Here is a 10256-nt window from a genome sequence, read left to right as displayed (position 1 = left end):
ATGAAAAAAAAAAAAATTCCAAATTATCATTCATCATTTATGTAATGTCTTTTTTAAATATAACAAAAAACATATTTTTGATCATATTTGTGCAAATGTTGGACTTAAGAAAAAATGCTTTACAATTGTTCAAGTCCTCTACTTAAAAACACAAAAGATTCTTACTTTACTAAATCATATTTTCTTTGAGGACACTTAACTATATTATTACCTAATGCAATAAAATTTGGTAGCTCGTAATCCAAGAAATTTTTTTTAACCAAAAATTGCATATTTTTTTACAATTTAAGAAATTAATCAGTAAATGTTTGGATAAAATGTTATGATCTGTCATGGTGTGTTATTTGGCTTATATTTTTAATAGTATGATTTTGTATAAATAATGTGTTTTATCTTTAGAAAGAAATTTTATGTTTGTATTTTGTAAAATTTTTTAATTAAATTGTTTAATTAATTTTTACCTATGCTGTGGCAAGTACTCAAGATGTCACAGTGTGATTAAAGTAATTTGTTTTGAAATATTAATTGTAATTAGCATATGTCACTAGGTTAGTTTAAGTTTTTATCAAAACAATATAGGATTAGGCTTTGTTTATTAAAGTCTATTTTTACTAATGAGAGTACTTTTAACATGTTGAGACATATTTATTTATTTTGGGATTTAGTATAAATATCGTTGTGAAATTAAGGAAAGGCAGTCAAAAAAAAAAAAAAAAAAAAAAAAAAAAACTCACAATTTACTACAATATGAATATATAATACAGGTTAATTCCTAAATAATAATAAATTTTAAAACATTTATTTGAAATGTTTTTATATAAGGTAATCTGGCGCAATACCCGCAAGGGTAGTCACCATTAAACTCTATTTAGTAGTGGAAAGGCAGTCAGTGTTTCTGAACCATAACCACTCACTACATGATACTGGACCTACAAGACTGTCTACCAATCTACCAGTTGACGGTTTAGTGTTGAGACAAAATTTCTCTCTGACTCACATTTATTACCTTTAGCAATTTCTATTTGAGAATTATTATATTTTTGAGACTTTGACATTTTGATTTTGAGATTAAGTTCATTTTATGAATTAGTAGTTTTGGCATTTATTTTATATTTTACAGTATAAGAGAAATAGTCTTACTTTGGATTTGATATTTAGATTTGATACTTTGTACTTGAATTAGATTATTATTATTTGGCATTGTTTACTAATTGATTATTATCATCATTCATCTAAATTGTTATCATTGATTAAATTATGAAAACCTTTCTTGCGTTTAAGCTATGCCTATCAGAACATTAAGTCTAGCGATAGACTGACCCCCTGTTCCTTGGTTCGAGTACATACGAGTTAGCTCCCCCTTATCTAATAATGCTCTGGACCTTGGTGACAGATCTACAAACATTTTTTTTGTCATTTTAGTAAACATTTTATATGGAAAACATAACAGGGTCAAAGCACACTATGATTGCAGTCATTTTCCTAAGTAAAAAACCCATAGCAACTAAATTTACACCATGGCAACATTAAAATCTACCTTTGCAACAGGCATATGTTGCTTATAATTTAAATTTTTTGGCATTTTCATATGTTTTATCATGTATCTAGAAAACTCATACAAGCAACAGTGAATTTTTACAATTATATCAAAAGAAAAGACCAAACAACAATAACAAATATTCCATAGCAACATAATTGGTGCCTTAGCAACATGATATTTTCAGTGCTTAAAATGAAAATCTGTAGGTTTATTCAAAATTGATAAAATGTATCATGTATCTTCACAATTTTTTTAAGCAATACCCAATTGCTTCAGTATAATTCAAAGAAAAAATTTAAAGCTACACAATTAAGACCATTGCAACGACGATAGAACATGAGCAACATGTAAAATGTTTACAATCACATTTTTTTTAATGTATTCAGGTATGCTGCAATGTTTCAAGAAAATATATACAAGCAATGTCAAAATTTAACATCTGCATTGAAAGCAGCGAAATCCTTAGCAACAAATAAATTACCTTAGCAACAGGGTGAAGTTTTTGCTAAAAATTTCAATCTTTTAATGATACATTGGAATTGTACTTAAATTTTGTACAATATTTTAAAACAATGTAGATAAGCAATATGTTGACATTAAATCCTGTATTCCATTAAAGGGGCATTAGCTGTCAAATTCATGTTCACTGATTTGACTCAAATTCTCATATTTGATTTATAATATACTAAAACGTATATCCAAATTACAATAAGTCTGAAATAAACAATAAACAATGCATGGACTCAATATATATCAGCATTTCGTGTATATTTTAGTCTAGACACCATGTAATTAATCATCAAGATGACCTCCAATAACCTACAACGGTCACATAACCCGATATAAACATAACTATAAATAGATAGCGACCTCGTGCAATTGGACTTTTCTTGGTCTGTTTGATTTCATGTTACAGGCTAAAAAAATAAGTTAATTGTCGTTTTTGCCTGTTTAAGAATGATTTTTTGTCGATCGAATCAGTCAACGAAATGGTTCATCCTTGTTTCACTTTCAATGTTGACATTCTTTTCCTTTTAAAGCTGCTAAAAGCGAATTATTATTTCACTATTTCACTTTCATTAATGATTGAACAAAAAAAAAAATCATATTCTAATTTTTTTTATATCTCGTAGCTAATACCCCTTTAACTGTAAACATGATTAATAACCAATATCTACCTGAACATCTTTCTTTAACATGTTTAACTGTGAAAGTCCATACATTATCAACACAGCATGCTACAATTATTTTACTTTACTTCTTTGATATTCACAAAATCATGTATTTTAACACACAAGAGATTGTACCATTTTTTATATCTGACAAAATAATCCCGGTGTTCACTGCAAAAAGATGTGGATTCATTATTATTCGTTGGATACCAATTTTCGTGGATTTCGTGGGTACAGGTGAACCACGAAATTAAATGTTCAACGAATACCAAATTTTCTATAGGCTTGTATGCAGACTTCGGCAAAACCACGAAATTAGATATTCACGAACATGTAAGTTTTCCTTAATCCACGAAAATTGGTACCCACGAAAATAAATGAATCCACAGTATCAGTTTTACCAAAACCAGCTTAGGATCACATGCCAATCTGAATAAAAACCTTTAAATTGCATCATCAGATGACACTATATATAGCATCAGTTTCAAATCAATTGGGACTTATTGTTGTTTCTGTTTAATTCATTCACAAGTTATGTAAATGTTTAGAGCTTCACATATTGAGTAAACTCATGTCTATTGTTGAAGGCTGTATGTTTCCCTTTATGTATTTAGCAGAAGGGATGAGCTTTGTATTAAATATATATAAAAGGGCAAGAAAAATATTACAAATAGTTGATAAGGTTGTAGGTCATATCATGAGCTTCTAAAACTGAATATTTTCTAAAGATGAAATTTTAACCTCAGTGATAAATGCATCAGATATTTGTTATTTAACTCTCCATGAAGTAGTTAAATATAGCTATATAGGTCTATTGTTGGTCAAAATGTATATAAAAGGGTATAAATTTTGAATATTCAAAATACATGTATAGGAAAAAAGGTGGGGTACTGGATCCGTGGATGTCACAGCTTCTCACAAAATGATTTAAGTCGCACAGCTTGGTTTCAATTCAATAAGTGTTCCTGAAAATGCATGAAATATTTGCTACTGGACATTAAGCAAAAACAACAATCAATCAATCAATTTTTTAAGAAGTTATTGAGAAGAAATTTTTCAAATATTAACTACATCAATCAGATGAGAGGTTTTGAAAAAAGACCAAAAATGTCAAATGTTTACAATACAGTATTTGCTAATTCAGTTAGCTGACACATCTCAGTTTTAGATTCTTCTGCTATCAGATCACAATCGTCAAAAAACAGTATTTGATGCTTTTTTTTTTTTTAGTGAAAATATGCTAAAAAAAACCTAGCAATTTAAGAAAGAGAAAGAAAGTGTTCTAGTTGAAATTTCTGGATGCCCTTACTGTTTTTTACATGTCTCATCTCTCTTGCCACCTCATCTGGGTCACACTTATATCCATTGGATTCACCAAACTGAAATTTCTCTGTCATATTTTCTATCTGCTCTTTGGAAAATCTCTTAACCTCTCTCTTACTCTTCAATGCCCATCCTTTCTTTAATATAGAATTTGCTTGTATTGCATTTGTTATACAGGAATGAATAACTTTTTCCGCAGAACTTTTGCTTTCCATTAAAGCAGCATAGTTAATTTGTGTGTGCTCACTTCAGATTTAAATTATTCTGAGGGCAAGTATGTTTGCCCCTGTTATGGTGATTACATAGTTGTCCATATTTTAAAAATGTTGCAACACAGCCGTCTTCAGGACATGAAAATACATTGCTACAAATGTCTTCTTCTTCCAGTTCTTCATTTTTAGTTACCAGTACTGGAATGCTAGTATTTATTGATGATTTATCAATGGTTCTCCACACTATCATACTTTCACATCTTTTTACAAGACATGGAGTATCATTGAAAGATTTGGAAGAGGAGACTTTGCCTTTGCCAATTTCAAATTGTATCCAAGCTGTTATTTCATTCTTTGAAAAGCAAAAATAAGTAATCAATGCCTCATTTACCAGCATTTCTTCAAAGAAAATATGTCAATCAAAAGGCATGAATGTCATGGCGATTCCTCTTGATGCGATGTATTAACATCTTACAATAGTCTCAGGGACTAAACTTAACAGTTTTCCTCCGGGGGCCAGCTGGGCCCCTAAAATATTTTTTTCAGGGGCCCAGTTGAAATTTTAGGAGCCCAACCAATTTTTATACTAACAAGCATTCTTAGAGTATTGCATGGCAATACATAGTCCCCTACAGGTTAAAATTAATTGTACTGGAACAAAATGCTAACTTGATCTATAACTTGTCATGGTGTAAACTATATATAACAAATATCAAGTCAATATCTTCAAGCATGAAGAAAAACAGTGTGGAAAACTGATTATTTGACTGAATTTTCTATGTCCAAGGACCATAACTCTGCACAAAATCATCAGACAGGAACAACATTTGAACTTGGTCTGTAGCTTGTCATGATAAAACTATATACCATTATTAAGTCAATATCTTTAAGCATGAGGGAAAAAAGTATTAATCTTCTCGATTTTTCCAACTGCTTCTAAAGCATTAAACAGAACATGGCAATCAAAAGATTTGATATTGTGTGAATTTGTGTCCATACAGACATGTTCCACTTCCAATTTTCGAGAGAAAATCAATAAATGCATCTAAAGCACTAGATATGTCAGATGTTTCAACAATTTTCCATTGTGATGCATTCTACCATTTCGAACAGTTATGCCATTCACCTCTGATGCTTAGGGAGAAACAGGTATTTTTGGTCTGACATAACATTGCCACTGCTTATCTCTCAGACTGTGTTATGTGGGAGTTGCGACCTGTAATTAAACAAATGTTTGTTAATCACCGTCATAATTGCCATTTTGTAGAAACATAAAATGATCACACATAATTGAAGTGACTACAGACAATGCTGATTACAGCATCATTACATTATACTCGTCCAACTTTTGTGGATGCATAGATTAGATCTCATAATTAAATCCAACAATTACTAAAAATATGTACAAAATATAGGTTCTGTTTCTACGGAAAGGAATCATCACTTTCTGTAGATCTGAAACGATTGTCAACCCTAAAACAGGAAGTAGGTATTTGGTTTCATTTGAAAACAACTTACAACTTGCCTCTCATCATTATGAAATTACAAATCATTCCCATATTTAGAAGCTGAGAAATATGTGAAGGAAAATTTCTGGCTGTATGAACAAAAGTAGGCAAATTGGTACAACTAAATCCCGACGCCTTAATGCGGAGGCAAAAAAAAAAAAACCAACATAATGTAACATATAGCAAGATATCTATTAACAATCATGTTTGATATATGAACTATTTTTGAACTAAAAAATATGTCTTTGAGACACAGGGTGTCTATCTATATATGAAACTGCAGATAAAAACTAACCATATCGCTCAGGCAGAAAATGTAGGTCTTAGTGACCTAAATAATAGTGAACCCTGTTGTACTACATGTACCTTAGACAAATCATGCATATTGAGCTATAAATAATTTCCTGTATGAAATTCATTTTTCTTTTAAGCTATGATTTGTAGTGCTCATAAAATTAAGCATATGCATTGGTATGCAATACAAATATTACGAGTACAGAGTGAAATGAAAACTCAAACTGTGTTGAAAATACTAGGGTCATGAGGGTTGATGCTTTGAAGATTCTTATGCAAGGTGCCAATATAATTACAATTTAAAACATGAACTGAACCAAACAAGAGGCTCTCAAGAGCCTGAATCGCTCACCTGTATTTCAGAGGAGAAGATTTTTAAATGTTAGCAAACTTGATGAACAAATTGTGTAAAATTGTCTTTAAAGGGCAATAACTCCTTGAGGGGTCAATTGACAATTATGGTCATATTAAGTTTTTTGTAGATCTTACTTTGCTGAACATTATTGCTGCTTACAGTTTATATATATCTATAATAATATTCAAAATAATAACAAAAAACTGCAAAATTTTGTTAAAACTACCAATTCGGTGGCAGCAACCCAACAATGGGTTATTAGATTCGTCAGAAAATTTCAGGGCCGATAGATCTTGACCAATTAAACAATTTTACCCCTGTCACATTTGCTCTAAAAGATTTAGTTTTTGAGATATAAGCCAAAAACTGCATTTGACCCTTATGATCTATTTTTAGCCATGGCGGCCATGTTTGTCGATGGATACAAACTTCGGATACAATTTATAAACAAGATACCCTAAGGAACATTAAGTTAAAGTTTGAAAGTAATTGGCCCAGTAGTTCCAGAGGAGAAGATTTTTAAATGTTAGCAAACTTGATGAACAAATTGTGTAAAATTGTCTTTAAAGGGCAATAACTCCTTAAGGGGTCAATTGACAATTATGGTCATATTAACTTTTTTGTAGATCTTACTTTGCTGAACATTATTGCTGCTTACAGTTTATATATATCTATAATAATATTCAAAATAATAACAAAAAACTGCAGAATTTTGTTAAAACTACCAATTCGGTGGCAGCAACCCAACAATGGGTTGTTCGTTTCGTCTGAAAATTTCAGAGCTGATAGATGTTGACCAATTGAACAATTTTACCCCCATGTCAGATTTGCTCTAAAAGCTTTAGTTTTTGAGATATAAGCCAAAAACTGCATTTGACCCCTATGTTCTATTTTTAGCCATGGTGGCCATGTTTGTCGATGGATCAAAATTTCGGATACAATTTATAAACTAGATACCCTAAGGAACATTTAGTTAAAGTTTGAAGGTATTTGGCCCAGTAGTTTCAGAGGAGAAGATTTTTGAAATAGTTTACGACGACAGATGACAACAGACGCCAAGTGATCAGTGATTTTATACAAGAAAACAGTAAAATCAATTAAATTACGTTTAATTTTTTAGATGTTTATGTGCATCATTTTTCGGGTAACACGAATGACCGAATAACACCGTTATTATCCAAATAACACTTGTAATGACCGAATAACACTTGAAATTTTAATATTAGCACATATTGGTGACTTTTAAACATTGATTATTAAATAATATTATATTATGTGTGTATTTTATAACTTAAAAATGATTAACAGAAAGCAGGTAAGTTCATAAAGATCGTTTTAAATTTAGTGTGTACATCCAACATGGCGACCATTGTGATTTCCTTGGTCGCCATGTTGGATGTACACACTATATTTAAAATAATCTTTATGAACTTACCTGCTTTCTGTAAATCATTTTTAAGTTATAAAATACACACATAATATACTATTATTTATAAATCAATGTTTAAAAGTCACCAAATTGTGCTAATATTAAAATTTCAAGTGTTATTCGGTCATTACAAGTGTTATTTGGATAATAACAGTGTTATTCGGTCTTTCGAGGTACCATCATTTTTCTGTTAAGGTCGATTATCAATATAATCCATATAAAGAAGAGAAAAACGTCTCCGGATTCATCACTATTTGTCCGGATTACATTGTTTGTGTATAAGAATCATTTGACATCAATTACTGATGAAGGATATTAGTTACCTGAAATATTTAACATTTGTTCATGTCTCTTTTCTTGTTATTAATACAACTATTTTATAAAAGAAGAAAAAAAATGAAGAAAAAAAATTATTTGAGGTGTCCAGTGGTGGTTTGCAGAGTGGTAGTGTTATAGACTCTCCTTTTCTGTTCGATTTTTGGGGTGTTCGGTGGTGAAAAGACCTACCGCTTAAAATATACGGTCATAAACCGCACAAGTTCGTGCTTGTGTCAATTAATTTATTCCAGTCATGTTTTCGTACCAATGTGTTCCACGATTCTTGCGCTTTGGATATTATTCACAGTCCAAATTCCCTGACACAAAGTCATTGTATAAATAAAAAAATCTACGGTTTTCTAATACTGAAATTTGAGACATACCATGATTAGTGTTCTTGGGACACAGCCTATTTCTCGTAACCCGAATATTTCATGCCCTTCTAGTAATCAATCTATATTCTCATAAGATAATGTTGTCATCATTGAGCAGCAGAATATTTCGAATTAATAATTTTGGATATATTACTCGAGGAGAAATATGAAAACTGAAATTTGAAACAGGAAGTTTTCAATGAAACGAAATTATCGGCGGTTACCGGTAACGGAAATGAACAAAATACGGAAATCGTAAATCTTTAAAAAATAAAAAAAATCGGGGCGGGCGGGGATGAATATCTATCAATTTATTTTAATTGGCCTAATTTTATTATCTCCCCTTTTTTATTTTTCAAGTGAAACCTTTTAAGACATAATTTTTGAAAAATTCTATCAACAGCTTTAAAATTTTAAAATTTGGTTGGACCTCATATTCCAGGTTATTTGAATTATTCATATATGTGTACAGTTATCTAACTTAAAATAGTTTACTGCGACTTGACTATTTACCTTTACCTATTGTTCAATTGACAATACAATTGGGACATTTAAATTGACCAGTTGTTATTGTTAGAGTTGAGTCTACCTTGATGCTACCTGTACTGTTTTTTTCTTATTCACCTAACTCAACCTTGCAGCATGCTTTTTTCCTGAAGTTTTTCTTCACCTAGGGTTATTCTATTATAAAATTGATAGGGAAGAACATATTATTGGTTTTCATTGTTTTAAATCCCCAATATAAATGATTAATTTAATTTTGACCCAAAAATCTAAATCAGTAAGAGATTTTCTTAACTGCATGTTAACATGTATGAAAATGAAAACTGTTTTTACATAATATATGAATCTTTAAATTTTTAACCCTTATACATGGTATTGTCCAGTTGTCAGTGAAACAAGAAGTAGCTATTCAGGTGTTTTCAGTTTCAGTTTTCAGATGGATATGTTATGCATTTCTTCAAATATCCGTTCAAATTTTTCATTTGGAATATTATTCAAAGTGTTTGAAATCTTTTGGAATCAATAATGTGCATAATATATTGGGATTTATTTTATTTGAATTCACTTCTTAAGATGCCATATAATTTTGCTTCTTAAAATGTGACTTGTTTTTTTTAGAATGGATTGTCATGAATGTATCAAGGAGGAAATAATTCATTCAAAATGTTTTGTGTGGCTTATACATGAAAAAGATGGAATTTAGTTAATCTAAAAGGTAAAAAAATTCAAAACTGGAATGCAAGTAGAAGAAATAAGTTTATCCATGTTTCTGTGGCTTAAAATTTAAATGTGATTTTGAAAATTATAAAATCATTAAAAAATTCTAGACCTAATATGAAGATGAATCACCTGTTTAAATGTGATATATATTAGAAAATGAAGTAAAATGTGAATACAGTGGATATAGTCGAATCTAGTGATAAAGTGAAAAATGAAAGTAAAATATTCTAAAAAATTCATAATGTGAGAATAACAATTTTGAATGTGATATTGGAAATAATCATTATAAGATTCTGGATCTTATATTGTTTAATTGGGACATATTTCATGGAAAATGCAATAAAAACTGAATACTGTGGATCTAGTAAAATCGAATGCAAAATAAAAAAAAAAATATTCCAAAAAATGTGTAAAGTGAGGATAACTATTTTGAATGTGATATTGGAAATTATCAAAAATCACAAATTTCTGGATCTAATATAAAGACTCAGCACATGTTTAATTGGG

General features: G+C 30.1%; 1 long non-coding RNA gene across 1 annotated transcript; it reads right to left on the bottom strand.

Annotated features, from left to right (window-relative positions):
• Positions 1–700: 700 nt before the first annotated feature.
• LOC127733212 (uncharacterized) lies at positions 701–8730 on the bottom strand. Its single transcript, XR_007996914.1, has 2 exons — positions 8535–8730; positions 701–5463 (listed from the first exon to the last, which is right to left on the bottom strand). It is a non-coding gene; the product is annotated as an uncharacterized LOC127733212 (long non-coding RNA).
• Positions 8731–10256: the final 1526 nt, after the last annotated feature.

Source organism: Mytilus californianus, unplaced genomic scaffold, assembly GCF_021869535.1.
Source record: "Mytilus californianus isolate M0D057914Y unplaced genomic scaffold, xbMytCali1.0.p SCAF_3, whole genome shotgun sequence".
NCBI lineage: Eukaryota > Metazoa > Mollusca > Bivalvia > Mytilida > Mytilidae > Mytilus > Mytilus californianus.
The sequence above is the reverse complement of the archived record's forward strand: the minus strand, read 5'-3'. Positions and strand labels throughout refer to the sequence as shown.